Here is a 16,570-nt window from a genome sequence, read left to right on the forward strand (position 1 = left end):
TTTATTGTCTTTTTAAAAAAGATAAATAGATCACACAAAAAAATAAAATTTTATACGTTGTGTCTTTTATCATTGTAAGATCTGTTATCTTGTATGTACAGTGACAATTTCTTCCATATTTTCCCCCAGTGTCTTTTTTTCCCAATTTTATCATCAAAGAAGCTTTAGGTTACAGAAATGTCACATAGAAAATATAGGGAATTCTCATATACCCAATGCCCTCCCCCTTTTCCATCCCCTTCTATTAATAATATTTTACATGTGGATGGTACATTTGTTACAATCAAATATTAAAGCATTGCTACTAACCATGGTCAATGGTTTACATTATGGTTTACATTTTACACCATATACTTTTATAGGTTTTGATGAAATTTAAAATGACCTGTGTAATTAGCACTATACTTGTTAAATATATGTCCCAAAGACTTAAATTACTAGTCTGCTCATGTGCCAGTTGAGCCCTGAATCTCAGCAGAGTTGCAGCATCTATTCACCAGTTCATTGCACTAATCCAGGACAACTAACAAGGAGATGATGATGGACAGTATTCATCCAAGGAACAGAGAGTGTCTGCAACTGCAAGCAAGATAGTTCCATGCATCTGCACCATGCAATCTAAGCCCCTTCCCAATTAGAAACAGTGGGCATCACCATTCCCAAATCCTCAAGATTGGGGAATGAACAATGGACTAAAGTAGACTTATTATTATTCTATTATAGACAATATTGTTCTAGCAATGGAAGAATTTTTATCTTTGATATAAAGGCAGTGGCCACTAGAGGTTCTAAGGGGAGGGAGACAAAGAATAGATGTAACATGGGGCATTTTTGGGACATTGGAATTGTTCTGCGTGACATTGCAATGACGGACACAGACCATTATGCATTTTGTTATAACCTACAAAATTGTTTAGAGCAGAGTGTAAACTATAATGTAAACTATAGTCTATGGTCAGTAGCAATGCTTCAGTATGTGTTCATCAATTGTAACAAATGTATCACACTAGTGAAAGTTGTTAATGAGGGAAAGTGTGTAGGGAGTAGGGGGTGGGGCATATGGGAATGACATATATTTTTTATGTAACAGGTAATCTGAAGATTTTTTTTAATTAAAATTTTTTAAAAGATTTAGAAACCATCAATGAAGAGGAGCAGACCTGGAACATATCAGACAAAGACTGAAAAAAATGGTTCTTAGTGTGCTCCAAGAGCCAAAGGGGAACATGGAAAAAAAACTAAAAGAAATCAGGAAAATGATACATGAACACAAATAGAGTATCAATATAGAGATGAAAATTGGAAGCAATTTTCATTGGTTTCATTGTTGAAGACCACAATACCCAAAATTTAAAATTCCCCAGAGGGTTTCAACAACAGATTGAAGCTGACAGAATAAAGTATCAGAGAATTTGAAGATAAGATGATTGAAATCATTCCCTCTGAGGAGCAGAAAAGAAAGAATGAAAAAACAAACAAAACAGAGGCTGAGGTACCTGTGGGACACCATCAAGCATACCAGTATACATATTGTGGGATTCCCAGAAAAAGAAGAAAGAGAAAGGGATAGAGAGTATTCAAAGAAATAATGGCTGAAAACTTGTTAAATTTAATGAAAGAAATGATAGTACCTATTGAAGACTCTCAAACAACTCCAAACAGGATAAACCCAAAAGGACCCATGCTACAGCAGATTATAATCAGATGGTTAAATGCCGAAGATTAATGAGAGAATTCTGAAAGCTGCAAGAGAGAAGAAATGTATCATGTTCAAGGGAACCTCAACAAGAAGTGCTGGTTTCTCATCAGAAACTATGGAGATAAGAAGGCAGTGGGATGACATATTTAAAGAGCTGAAAGCAAAAAAAAAAAGGGGGGGGGAGGGGGCAACCAAGAATTCTATATGTTGCAAAATTGTATTCCAGTGACTTGGACTCATAATATATAAACATGTAATTTGTGACAAGAACTATATAAACGTGGGGTCATGGAGGAGTATAGGAACATAGTTTGCATATACTATTGGAGTTAAGTTTGTATCAAAGCATAAGAGTTTGTTAAGGATTTAGATGTTAAAATTAAGCCCATAGTAACTACGAAGAATGTATCAGAGAATATGCAAGCTCATAGAGACAGAAAGTTGAGTCCAGGTTGCCAGGGATGGGGCAGGGAAAGTGGGGACTTAATGTCTAATGGTTGTAGGGTTTCTATGTTAGAGGAGATGGGAAAGTTTTAGTGATGGAAAATGGCAAGAGTGTTGCCATATTGTCAATCCTATTGCATGGGATGCTTGGGACTGGTTGAAATGGGAAAGTTTATGTTGTATATGTTCTCATAAGCTAAAAAACAAAGAACAACTAAGGAACAATGACGATTATGCAATGCATGGTGCTTGATGGGATCTAGCAAGGGAGGTGAAAAGGATAAAAGGGATATTATTGGGACATATGAAAAAATTGGAATATATACTGTAAGCTTTATGTCAATGTTAAATTCCTCGAACTTGATCATTGCATTTAAGGTGGTTATATAAGTGAATACGCTTGTTCTTAGGAAATGTATGTGGCAGTATTAAGTGTTCAAGGAGCATGGGTATACAATCTACACTGATGTGTTCAGAAAATGTATTCATAAATATGTACGTAGATAGATAGATCGATATAATGATATGGCAAATATGGCCAAAAGTTAAAATTGGTATATTTGGGTTTAAGATGTAGGAGGAATGAAAGGGGTATTGGATTTCTCTGTATGTTGTCTTATTTTTCTAACTACCCTGTAAGTTCAAACATATTGCAAAATAAAAAGTTAAAATAAATAATGCCTAAGAACTCCCCAAATATGTTGAAAAACATTAATCTACACATCAAAAAAGCTATTTAAAAACCTCTATGTATGATATATGGAAGAAATATATACTTATACACATCTTAAATGTCAAAATTTAATGTAAAGAGAATCCTGAAAGCAGTAAGAGGAAAGCAACTAAACACATACAAGGAATTATCCACAAGGTTAACAACTGATTTCTCATCAGAATCCATGGAAGTCTGAAGACGGTGAGATGACTTATTTCAAGTGCGGAAAGAAAAAAAATCTGTCAAGAAAGAATTCTATATCCAGTAAAATTATCCTTCACAAGCACAGGAGAAATTGAGACATGACAAGATAAACAAAAGTTGAGGGAGTTCATTACCAGAAGAGCTCTACAAAAATTATTAAAGAGAGTCCTTGATGTTGGAATGAAAAGATAATAGACCATTTCTGGAAAACATACAACAAAAGATCTTCACTAAAGGTAACTATAATACATATGTAAATATAAATGGCAACATTATAGCATTTTGGGTTTGTAACTCTACTTTTTACTTCCTCCATGATTTAAAAGACAAATACACGAAAAGTAATTATGCAATTATGTTATTTGGGCACTCATTGTATAAAGATGTATTTTGTGACAACACCAACATGCATGGGAGCCAGAGATATACAGGAGCAGGGTTTTTGTTTGCCATTGAACCTATGTTGGTATCAATTAAAACTAGATTGTTGGGAGGCGGACTTGGCCCAGTGGTTAGGGCATCCGTCTACCATATGGAAGGTCTGCGGTTCAAACCCCAGGCCTCCTTGAACCGTGTGGAGCTGGCCATGCGCAGTGCTGATGCGTGCAAGGAGTGCAGTGCCATGCAGGCATGTCCCCCGCGTAGGAGTGCGCTCCGTAAGGAGATCCACCCAGTGAGAAAAAAAGTGCAGCCTGCCCAAGAATGGCGCTGCACACATGGAGAGCTGACACAACAAGATGATGCAACAAAAAGAAACACAGATTCCCTGTGCCGCTGATAAGGGTAGAAGCGGTCACAGAAGAACACACAGCGAATGGACAGAGAGAGCAGACAGCTGTGGGGGAGGTGGGGGAAGGGAGAGAAATAAATAATCTTTTTAAAAAATGTTTAAGCGGGGGCCTATTAACTAACAGAGAAAACTGCATTATTTGCAAATATTTACCTCAACATTTGGATGTTTTTGTTTGTTTTGTTTTTTTCTATCAGGTTGCATCATTATCTTTTTTTTGGTGTGTCACTTTGCCATGTGGGGGCCTTGCACTTCTCCACACAGGTCTAGGATATCTTTTTTTTTTTTTACCAGGAGGTCCTAGGGATTGAATCTGGGTCCTCCATATGGAAAATGGGAGCTCAATTGCTTGAGCCACAGTTGCTTCCCCATGACCCCTTTCTCCCTCCCCCGCCCCCGCCCCCGGTGTCTGCTCTGTGTCCATTCACTGTGTGTTCTGTGTCTGCTTATACTCTTGTCAGCAGCACCGGGAATCTGTGTCTTTTTTTTTTATGATTTATTTATTTATTTATTTCTCTCCCCTTCCCGCCCCCCCACCCCAGTTGTCTGTTCTGTGTTGTTTGCTGCGTCTTCTTTGTCCGCTTTTGTTGTTGTCAGCAGCACGGGAATCTGTGTCTCTTTTTCTTGTGTCATCTTGCTGCATCAGCTCTCCATGTGTGCAGTGCCACTCCTGCGCAGGCTGCACTTTTTTCATGCAGAGCGGCTCCCCTTATGCGTGGGGCTCCTCTATGTGGGGGACACTGCTGTGTGGCAGGGCACTCCTTGCGTGCATCACCACATGGGTCAGGACGTCCTATGAACCCTGGACCTCCCATATGGTAGGCAGACACTCTATCAGTTGAGCCAAATCTGCTTCCTTCTTTAACATGTTCTAATTTCACTTTTGATTTCCTCTTTGACCCATGTGTTATTTAGAAGTATGTTTTTAAATTTTCAAATATTTGGTGATTTTCCAACTATTTGTTATTGATTTCTAATATAATTTGGTATGGTCAGTGTGATTTCAATTCTTTTAAATTTGTTGAAGTTTTTTCTATGACCTAGAATATGATCCATATTTGCAAATGTTCCATATGCACTTGAAAATAATGAATTCTCCTATTGTTGGGTTGGATTGTTTTCTAAATGTCAGGTAAGTTGACTGATAGCATTGCCAGGTCTTCCATATCCTTACTGAATTTTTGTTCAGTTTTTCTATTAACTAAATGCTGAGGTCTGTAATTAAAACTGGATTTAGGAAAGCAGATGTGGCTAAGTAATTGGGCTCCCGCCTACCACATGGGAGATCCATGGGTTGGTTCCCAGTGCTTCCTGAAGAAGACAGTGAGTTGGCATGACAGGCAGGCACAGAAAATTGACACAACAAGAGACACAAGAAGAAAAACATAATGAGACACAACAAAGCAGGGAGCAGAAGTTCCTGGTGCCTCCTAAGGAGGGCAGGCAGGACGGAGAGCTGGCATGACAAGCTGGCGTGATGGACAGGTGTGGTGAGCTGATGTGACCAGATGACACAAGAAGAGACAGAAGAGGAAAAACATACCAAGAGACACAGCAAAGCAGGAAACAGAGGTGGCTTAAGCAATTCAGCTCCTACTTCCCACATCAGAGCTCCCAGATTTGGTTCCTGGTGCCTCCTAAAGAAACAAAAGAAGGGAAACGGACTTTGGCCCAGTGGTTAGGGCGTCCGTCTACCATATGGGAAGTCCCCGGTTCAAACCCCGGGCCTCCTTGACCCGTGTGGAGCTGGCCATGAGCAGCGCTGATGCGCGCAAGGAGTGCTGTGCCACGCAAGGGTGTCCCCTGCGTGGGGGAGCCCCACGCGCAAGGAGTGCGCCCGTGAGGAAAAGCCGCCCAGCGTGAAAAGAAAGAGCAGCCTGCCCAGGAATGGCGCCGCCCACACTTCCCATGCCGCTGACGACAACAGAAGCGGACAAAGAAACAAGACGCAGCAAACAGACACCAAGAACAGACAACCAGGGGAGGGTGGGAAATTAAATAAATAAATAAATCTTTAAAAAAAAAAAAAAAAAAAAGAAGACAAATAGACATAGCAAGTGCAAATAATGAGGGGGTGGGGAGAGATAAATAAGTAAATCTTACAAAAAATAAATTGGATTTATTTCTCCTTTCAGTTCTATCAGTTTCTAATACTTCTGTTGTTAGTTGCACACATATGTAAAATTATTACATTTTTTTGGTGAACTGACCCTTTTATTATTATGTCATCTCCCTCATTATCCCTGGTGATATTCCTTCTTCTAAAGTCAACTTTGATAATAATATAGATACCCCACCTTTCTTTGGACTGGCATTTGTATGGTATATCTTTTCCTATCCTTTCTTTTTAAAATCTAACTTTCTATGTCTTTTCTATTTGAAGCATGCTTGTTGTAGATAGACTGTAGTTGCTTTTTCTCCAATCTGACACTTTCTTTTAATTTATTTTGACCACTTACATGTAACATGATTATTGGACTTAATTATACAATTTTGCTAATGGTTTTCTGTTTATTCTACTTTGTTTCCTTTTTTGCTTTTTCTGCCTGCTTTAGAATTAACTGAATATTTTTTATTAGTCCATTTTATCTTCATTAAAAATTTTTGTTGCCCAGTGTTTTAATCTACATCTTGAACTAATCAGTCTACTTTTAAAAAATATTATACTGCTTTATGTATAGTTTAAGAACCTTATAATAGCCTAAGTCTTCCCTTATCTTTTCTGTGGTTATTCCTATGTGCTATAAACCTACAATACATTGCCACTATTTTTATTTAGAAATTCAATTATCTTTTAAAGATACAAAAATATCTTTATATAAAATACCTTAATTTTAACCATACCCAGAGATCTTCATTCCCTGGTGTAGTTTCACATTTCTGTTTGGTATTATCCTCTTCCTTGAACATTTCTTGTAGTACAAAACTGCTAGTATTAAATTCTGTCACCTTTTGTTTTCTAAAAAATTCTTTGTTTTGCCTTCACATTTGAAAGGTATTTTCACTGAATATAGACTTTTGGGTTGATAGTTTTGTTTTGTTTTTTAAAGATTTATTTATTTATTTAATTCCCCCCCCTCCCCCGCTTGTCTGTTCTCTGTGTCTATTTGCTGCGTCTTGTTTCTTTGTCCGCTTCTGTTGTCGTCAGCGGCACGGGAAGTGTGGGCGGCGCCATTCCTGGGCAGGCTGCTCTTTCTTTTCACGCTGGGCGGCTTTTCCTCACGGGCGCACTCCTTGCGCGTGGGGCTCCCCCATGCAGGGGACACCCTTGCGTGGCACAGCACTCCTTGCGCGCATCAGCACTGCGCATGGCCAGCTCCACACGGGTCAAGGAGGCCCAGGGTTTGAACCGAAAACTTCCCATATGGTAGACGGACGCCCTAACCACTGGGCCAAAGTCCATTTCCCGATAGTTTTGTTTTGTTGTCATTTTCTTTTAGATTGTCTTCTGGTTTGCAATTTCAAATGAGAAGACTATAGTAATTCTTATTTTTGCTCCTCTGTATGTAATGTGTCTTCCCTCTTTGGCTGCTTTCAATTTTTTTCTTTAACTTTTGTCTTTGGTTGTTGGATTTGAGTGGGGACTAGGCTGCTGGAGGGCTTTCCTTAATGTTCCCACCCCACCCTCAGCTTTCAGCCTTCCCCATGTACCTATGCCTCAGATAGGGCTTTAACCACACAGTATATTTTTTATTATTTTATTTTTAAAGACACATTAGATTGCAGAAATGATACATCAAAAGTAAAAAGGGGTATTCCCATACACTCCACCCGCTCCCCCACTTTCCCCCATTAACAACATTAGGGTGGTACATTTGTTAAATTGATGAACACATATGGAAACATTGCAGCTAACCGTGGTCAATAGTTTCTATTATAGTTTACACTTTGCACCACACATTTTTATGTTTTGACAAAATATATAATGGCTTGTAACTGTCATTGCAATGTCATTCATAGCAATTCAAAATGCCCCATGTTACACCTATTTTTCCCTCTCCCTCCCTTCAGAACCTCTGGTGGCCACTGCCTTTATATCAATGTTACAAGTTCTTCCATTCCTAGAATAATCATAAGTCTACTTTAGGGCGTAGTTGCATCCCCTCCTAATCTTGAGGAGTTTAGGATGGTGATGTCCCCTCTGTCTCTGATTGCGTGGGGGTTAATCACACTCTTGTCCCTCTACCATTTGAAGACTGCTGTTGCTGGATACCAGGTGCTTGCTAGCCTAAGACTGAAGTTGGGAGGTTTCTCTGCTGTCCAGGTCTAGCCTTGGTCTGAAGCGGCTCGTGTCACTGGGTCTTGAGAGGTGAGGTGGCTTTCTCAGTGATCCTGTCCCTCCCTGTAGTACCAAACCCTGCCTGTATCTTTGGGAGGTCTTTTGGAGGAATTTCCTGCTGCTCCCCTGGGATAGAAGGTTGTTTGGTTTTGTTTGTTTTCTACCTTTATTCCAGTCACAGTGGTCTGGCTTGCTGCCCTTCTATCTTACAGCTCTTGTCTGTAAGGAGGATCTAGGCAGAGCTTCTGACCTTTCCTGTAGACATGGTGCTCCCCCCTGCAGGCCTGCACCAAGGATGGAGGAGTTCTCTGTCTTCCAGCCGTTCTTAAGCACCTAGGAAAGAGAAGAGCTTGCTAGTGGGTGCAGTCTCCCATTGTGTATGCAGCTCAGGGATTATATATTTTCATGCTAGTCCACATTTAGCCTCTAGCAATTTGTTAAAAGCTTTAGCCAGAGTTTTATCCTCCTTGTCAGCGCTGCCACAGGTCAAACACTGCACATCTCTGTCTCTCCTTAGAGTACGGGTCTTATTCTGTCTTAGAGATAGTGGTTCTCCTGAAACCTTACCTCTCTGATGGGTTCAAGAAGAGTTACGATTTTATAGTTTATCTAGCTTTTTCATATTCTCATACTCTTTTCAGCTTTCTAAATCCCAGGTGCAACAAAATCAGTGTAGTGTCTCATTAACATTTTCTAACAGACAAATAGTGAAGCTGTTTCGGAGATTTCCTTTCTAAATGTATGCCTATTTTGTTCCTATTTTATTCTCCTTCAACAAAATTGTTTTGATTATTTACTGTTTCTTCTAGTCCCTTACAAAAAGTCTTTTCCAGTCTTTATATGTTTAACTGTGCACCTTTAAAACATACTTTCTCAATTTACACTTGGAAAGACCTAAGAAAAAAGGTATTTAATAAACTATCCTGTTAGGTTTAACCTAACCTCCTTATTCAAAAGGTTTTTTTTTGTTTAGTTGTTGTTTTTTTAACTTTTTATTTTGAGTTACATTTAAATTTACAGGATAGCTACGAAAATAATACAAACTCCACAAAGAGAATTCCCAAGGTACTCCTACTCATACTACCCCTGCTGAGATACCTTTATCCACAAATTTTAAATTTTTACATTTGCCGTATCTATCTATCTATCTATCTATCTATCTATCTATCTATCTATCTATCTATCTATCTATCTATCATCTATCTGTATATTTACCAATCTATTTTTCTGAATACTTGAGTGTAGGTTGTATACCACATGTTCCTTGAAAATATTGGCATGTACATTTCCTACGATCAAGGATATTCACTTATGTAACCACCTTAAGTGTGTATGTTCCAGTAATGTCCCTTTGAGTTTTTTCTCCTGCATTGCTAGACCTCATCCAGGATCATGTTTTGCATTTACTTTTAATTGCCTTTTTAATTGTTCCTATAGTTTTCCCATCCCAACAACTCCCAAACATACTATTCAATGGGATAAATTAGATTCACATTATTGCTGTACCTTCACCACCTCCTACTAAAATTTTCCCATCTTCCAAACAGAAACCTTAGAGCCATTAAGCATTAACTTCCCACTCCTCCTGCCAATTTAACTTCAATAGTATATACATGTTATGTTCTAATACCTCTCCATGCTCCCACCTTTATGCAGGTCTTGTCACAAATTAAATATTTATATATTATAAATTCAACTATCATTACATATTATGCATTTGCCTTTTTGATCCTGTAAGAAGCAAAAAGTGGAGTTACAAACCAAAAAAACAATAATGCTGATATTTATATTTATTCATGTCATTACCCTTACCAGAGACCTTTATTTCTTCATGCAACTTCAGTCTATTGTCTATTGTCCTTTCCTTTTAATCAACACAATTCCTTTTAGTATTCCTTGTAGTATGGTCTAGTAGTCACGAACTCATTCAGGCTTTTGTTTATCTGGAAAAATCTTACTCTCTCCTTTTTTTTGTTAGTTGGTACCAGGGATTGAACCCAGGACCTTGTACATGTGAAGCAGGCACTACTCAACCACGGAGTTACAAACACTCCCCAATGAGAGTTGTTTTTTGGTTTGTTTGTTTGCTCATTTGTTTTTAGAGGTATCAGGGATCAAACTCTGGACCTCGTACGTTGGAAGCGGGCACTGAACCACTTGAGCTACATCCACTCCCCTCTCTCATTTTTAAAAGAAAGTTTTGTCACATATAGAATTCTTGTTAAACATGTCATCCCGCTGCCATCTTGCCTCCATGGTTTCTGATGAGAAATCAGCATTTGATCTTTTTGAGGCTTCTTTTACGTAACTCATTGCTTCTCTATTGTGGCCTTTTTTGGCATTCAACAGTCTTGATCATTAATATGCCACATCATGGGTCTATTTGGGTTTAGTCTGTTTAGAATTCATTGAACTCCTTGAATGAGTATATTCAAGTCTTTCCTTAAATGTAGGAAGGTTTCAGCTCTTATTTCTTTGAGTATTCCCCTACTGGGAGTCCCATAATGTGCACACTGCTTGATGGTGTCCTACGGGTTCCCCAGGCTCTGTTCACTTTTCTTCATCCTTTCTTCTTTCTGTTCCTCAAAGGGAATAATTTCAATCATCTTATCTTCTATTCTCTGATTCTTTCCTCTGCTAGCTCCAATCTGTTGTTAAACCCCGCTACAGAATTTAAAATTTTGGTTACTGAGGTCTTTAGCTCTGTTTGGTTCCTCTTGATAGCTCTGTTTGGTTCATCTATCACTTTCCTGATTTCCTTTAGTTCTTTGTCCAAATTTTCCTTTAGCTCTTGGAGCATTTTTAAAACCTCTTTGTCTGGGCTGCTGCTGAAGCCAGTGTCTAGGCTGGAGATGGGTTAACTCCCTATTGTAAGACTTACTTGCGAAGTGGATGTGGCTCAAGCAGCTAGGTGCCAGGTACCACATAGGAGGTCCTGAGTTTGGTTCCTGGTGCCTCCTAAAGAATACGAGCAAGACAGCAAGCTGACGCGATGGGCTGGCACAGCAAGCTAGCACAACAAGATGATGCAAAAAGATGATGAAACAAGATGATGCAGTAAGATGACACAACAAAGAGACACAGCAAGGAAACATAATGAGAGACAAAACAAGCAGGGAACAGAGGTGCTTCAAGTGATTGGGTATAACCCTCCCACATGGGAGCTATGGGGTTCAGTTCCCAGTGACTCCTAAAAAAATTAGACGAACAGAGAGCAGATAGTAAGTGCAAACAATTGGGAGGGGGGGATAAATAAAAATAGATAAATCTTAAAAAAAGCAAGTCTCTTACTTGCACCTATTAGACCAACTGCTACCCCACTACACTGCATTTCAACTGCCTCCTCCTCCTCAGTAATGCAGGCCACTGAAAGGTATGATATATTTGATCTAAGAGTCCATTTCTGTACAGAAATCTTCAGTGGTGACAAGGACATGTGACTCCTTCTGCCAGATTCCAGATTGTTCAATATAATCGACATCCTAGCTGACAACTGTGAAAAGTAACCTTGGATTATTTTATTTGATTTTCGTGGACAGCAAAATCCCAAATACATCAGGTTTCAAGTCCCCTGTAGAATTCAAACCTTTGCTAATGAGGATGTCCTGTACTGTTATTGTACAAGACAAAACTGAAACAATGAAGAATTTGGAGGAAGAAGTGAAAGATACAACCAGAGTTGAAAATCTTATCAAATCAAAAAACTATGGGAAGATTTTGGCAGAGAAGAATGACCATTGTATTGACAACAATATTGATTTGCAGGAGAAAATTCAGACCCAATGAACACAATCATTGGAAAAACAGGAGAAGCCTTCAAAAGATGAAGCAGAAAAAGAAAAAGCCAGTGATAAGTTGCCCAGAAAAATGTTATCAAGAGATTCCAATCAAGAATACACTGATTCCACTGGCATAGATCTACATGAATTTTTAGTAATACATTAATAAATAATTCAGGAAACAGAATGATGCTGCTGAAATTGGAACATGAAATTTTAGGTTTCATTAGTAATAACGAACCCAATCAGAAATTGAATGAACATATCAAGGATGATAAAGGTGAAGATTTTCAGAAATGATACTTCCTCAAGAGGGATAACTCTAGCTTTGATAAAGATGATAACCAAAGGAAAATATGATTGAAAGATGACAGAAGAAGCAAACTTATAGAAGAAAGAGAAGAGTACCAGAGAGCTAGAAATAAAATGTTTTCCCAAGATTCCCAAGAGAATTATATTACTGACAAAAGATTCAAGACGAGGATGCTAGTGGTACCCAGCAAAGGCACCAAATATTTAGAGTTAATCAAGATGCTTCAGGGAGATCAACAAATAGCCATCAAAGCAGCACTGTGAATGAGCTGAAGGACTCTGAACCATGACCGTTGAGCAGCACAGATTCAGACAGCCCTCTACAAAACTTAAAACCTGCTGTAACCAAAGCCAGCAGCTTCAGTGGAATTTCAGTCCGAACAAGATGTGATAGTTCTGGAAGCAACAAAAGCATAGGGAGGCTTTCAAAAACACGTCAGCTCTTCATAAACCCAGTGGGAGTCCAGTTGTGTATAATCCTCCTCAGCAGCCAGTTAGAACCCAAGTGCCTGGACCTCCACAGCCACCTCTGTCACCCCCATCACCTCAACAACAAACAACTAATCACGTTTTCTCACAGGACAACTTTGGAGCTCAGCTCAGCCACATGACTCTTGCCTGCCAGCCATCTGCTGCTGCTTCTGACCTTCATGGCACCATGTTCCTGTTCACTGTTGCTCTTCAATTTCCACAGCAGTCTGGTTATATCACGACAGCAGCCCCTTCACCACATCCTCCACCACTGCCACCACCACCTCCTCCTCCCCTACTGCCTGGGCAGCCAGTCCCTACTCCTGGTTATGCTGCTCTGGTCATCCCGTCAGCCAGTCTGTGCTCCAGCAGCAGGGATTTATTCAGCAACCCTCACTACAGATGCCAGCCTGTTACTGTGCTCCAAGTCACTATCATTCCAGTCCACCTCAGTATCACCCAGTCCCTTCTGTCCATTGCAATTCAATTATAAATCAGCCACTGACACAGTCTGCACAGCAGACAGGCTATCAAGGTACACCTGAGCAGCACCTAAAGTACTAAGGTAGGGAAGCAGATTTGGCCCAACGGATAGGGCGTCCGCCTACCACATGGGAGGTCCACGGTTCAAATCCCGGGCCTTCTTGACCAGTGTGGAGCTGGCCCATGCGCAGTATTGATGCGCGCAAGGAGTGCCGTGCCACGCAGGGGTGTCCCTGCGTAGGGGAGCCCCACGTGCAAGGAGTGTGCCCCATAAGGAGAGCCCCCAGCACGAAAGAAAGTGCAGCCTGCCCAGGAATGGTGCCGCATACACAGAATGCTGACACAACAAAAATGAGACACAGATTCTGGGTGCCGCTGATGTGAATACAAGCAGACACAGAAGAACACACAGCGAATGGACAAAGAAAGCAGACAACTAGGGGGGAGGGAAGGGAAGAGAAAAAAAATCTTAAAAAAAAAAAAAAGTACTAATGTATAGTTGGAGCTCAGCTACCCCAGAGTCAGAGTCAGAGTCAGAGTCAGAGTCAGAGCTTAATCAGTGGCCAAACCAACAACGCTGGAAATCAGATTCAGGGAGTTGTTATTCTCTATCCTTCAGTGACATCCTATCAGGTTTCACTGCTTCAACATTCTCAAGGAATTGCCCATCAGACTCATCAACAACCTGTTCTGTCCTCTAATCAGTCTAATCAAGGATCTGTACCCACAACAGGAATGGCAGTTTACTGTAATGTCATTCCATCTGGTCAACATAGGCTCATCAGTAGGTTTCTTGTAACATCCAGGATCAGATCAAGTACCGTTTCCTCAAACTACTTCACCAAGCAATTCCCAGCAGCTTCAAAGCCACTGTTGCATTGCTGTGCCACCTTCGCCACCTGGTGGAGGAATGGTGATGATGCAGCTCAGTGCACCGAACAATCCACACTCCCATGCCCACACACCTCCCCTGTGGAAGCAAAACAAATGTTACCGTGATCACCAGAGAAGACAGAAGACAAAATTTAGTAACGTTGACAACATTGTCCAGTGCAGCCCTCAGCTCAGCTCATTAGTTCATTAGTTCACCAGCATAGTCACCAGCTCAACTGTCCACCCTGAAAACAGTACGTGTCTCTGCACCACCACTTTCCATCATGGCCCAGTTTTCTAGACCTTTGTCCCTGGGCAAGGAGATGCCAGATATCCATTACTTGGCCAACCACTGCAGCACAACCCTCCTGCTATTCTGCACAGACGCATTCCAAACCAACAGTGTCAGGCTGGCAACAGGTATGGAAACTGAGGAAGGAAGCAAGCTTAAAGGGCTGCATCCACTGACCTCGGAGCAGGAGAAGCAGTTGTATGGAAGTTTTTGGAAATTACTGAAATACCAGATGGACTAATGTGCATGGAAGCCAAGAAGCTTTTTGGAGAACGCTTTAAAATTGGCACAAAGATCCAGTAGCTTCAGGAACCCCAGTCCCAGCCCCAGCTGCATCGTCACCCTTTCTGCTGTAGCAGCAAGGACAACACTGTCAAACCCTGGATGCTCTAAACCAGGACTTGGCCTCCACATACACTCTCTTAGCCACATCCCCTTCCATTCAGCTTGCAAGATCACTGAAGAAACAACTTAACTCAGTTAACAAGTTTAAGCTGAGAACAAGCAAGAAGCACTATGACTTTCACATTTTGGAAAGGGCAAGGTCTCAGTAACAGAACCACTTTTGGACCCTTCGCCTTTATGATTGCCCTGTCCTCTCCCATCTTTGATTGGCTTGGTATTTGGAGCTTCTGTAAACTTTATAGAGGCTCCTAGGATGTGCGGTCATGGTATTATAGCTTTTGAAGAAAGGCCAGTGGTCCAGCAAAGGGGGGAAAACATGCATTTTGCCTCAAATGACTGTAAGAAACCATATCAGAATGATACAGCGTTAGCAGGTTTTTCTGAGAAAATACTGTTCAAATGCCTCCTAACTTTTAGGGTTATTTAGTATTTTTTGTTTGTTTTTTGTTTGTTTAGGAGTTACTGGTGACTGAACCCAGGACCTCATATATGGGAAGCAGGTATTCAACCACTGAGTTATACTCACTGTATTTTGTTTGTTTGTTTTCTTCAAAGATTTATTTATTTATTTATTTATTTATTTATTTATTTATTTATTTATTTATTTCTACCCTCTTCCTCCATTGTCTGCTCTCTGTATGTTCTTCTGTGTCTGCTTGTATTCTCATTAGGCAGCTTTGGGAACCAATCCTGGGACCTTCTGGAGTGGGAGAGAGGCGATCATTTTCTTGTACTCCCTGGTCTGCTGTGTCTCTTATTGGCTCTCCTCTGTGTCTCTTTTTGTTGCATCATCTTGCTGTGCTGCTCTCTGCGTGGGCCAGCACTCCTGCGAGGGGCAGTACTTTGTGTGGGCCAGCATTTCACGTGGGCCAGCTTGCCTTCACTAGGAGACCCTGGGTATTGAACCCTGGACCTCATATGGTACATGGGAGCCCAGTTGCTTGAGCCACATCTGCTTGCCTTATTTTGTTTAATATTTCTGAATTCTTTTTTTTTTGAAAAACAGTTCTATTTTTTCCTTATTTCTCCCCTTTCTCCATACCCTCCCCCCCCCCCCCCCCCCCCGCCCCTTGTCTGCTCTCTGTATCCATTCTCTGTGTGTTCTTCTGTATCTGTTGTATTCTCATTAGGTAGCTCTAGGAACCCATCCTGGGACCTTCCAGAGTGGGAGAGAGGAGATCATTCTTTTGCTCCACCTCAGCTTCCTAGTTTGCTGCATCTCATGTTGCTTCTTCTCTGTGTCTCTCTTTTTTTGTATCATCTTGCTGTGTTAGCTCTCTGTGTGGGCAGCTCTTCTGGGCAGTCTGCCCTCCTGCATGGGGCTGTACTCCTTGCATGGGGTCCACTTCTTTTGTGGGGGTTCCACTTCTTTTGTGTCATGCTCATTGTTCAAAGCTTCTGTGAGAAGGCACAGAAGAGTCTCATTCTATCCTTTTGATCAAGGTCAAAAATCTTTGTTTTGAAGGAAACTTAAAAACTTATACCTTGGCTTGGCAAATTAGTTGATGAAGTATGTGGCTGTTTGCGGTCACCCCTCAGGCTGAAGTGTGGTTTGCTGGCCTGGCGAGGGGCGGCGGCCGTGGTAGGCCTATTCCAAACCACTGCCCCCATAATAGGGTGGTTGGTCGGGCCCACTGCCACCCCTGAAGGGAGCTCGGCATGGGCGCAGAGTGCCCTCGGGTCTCCCCTTCTCGGCAGCCATGCTTCCGCGGCCGCCCCTCCTCCCGGATGGCGCCACACGATGCCTGTGGGGCGGCACCCTTCTTCTTTCTCCCTGCGCAGGCGCAGGGCGGAAAATTCCAGTCTGCCCTTTTCCCCTCCCCC

At 41.1% G+C, this 16,570-nt stretch overlaps 1 pseudogene; it reads left to right on the plus strand.

The window, feature by feature from the left end:
- Nucleotides 1-11,725: 11,725 nt before the first annotated feature.
- Nucleotides 11,726-12,833, plus strand: LOC101432177 (R3H domain-containing protein 1 pseudogene; annotated as a pseudogene).
- The last annotated feature ends 3,737 nt before the right edge of the window (nucleotides 12,834-16,570 follow it).

This window comes from Dasypus novemcinctus, chromosome 6 (assembly GCF_030445035.2).
Source record: "Dasypus novemcinctus isolate mDasNov1 chromosome 6, mDasNov1.1.hap2, whole genome shotgun sequence".
Taxonomy (NCBI): domain Eukaryota; kingdom Metazoa; phylum Chordata; class Mammalia; order Cingulata; family Dasypodidae; genus Dasypus; species Dasypus novemcinctus.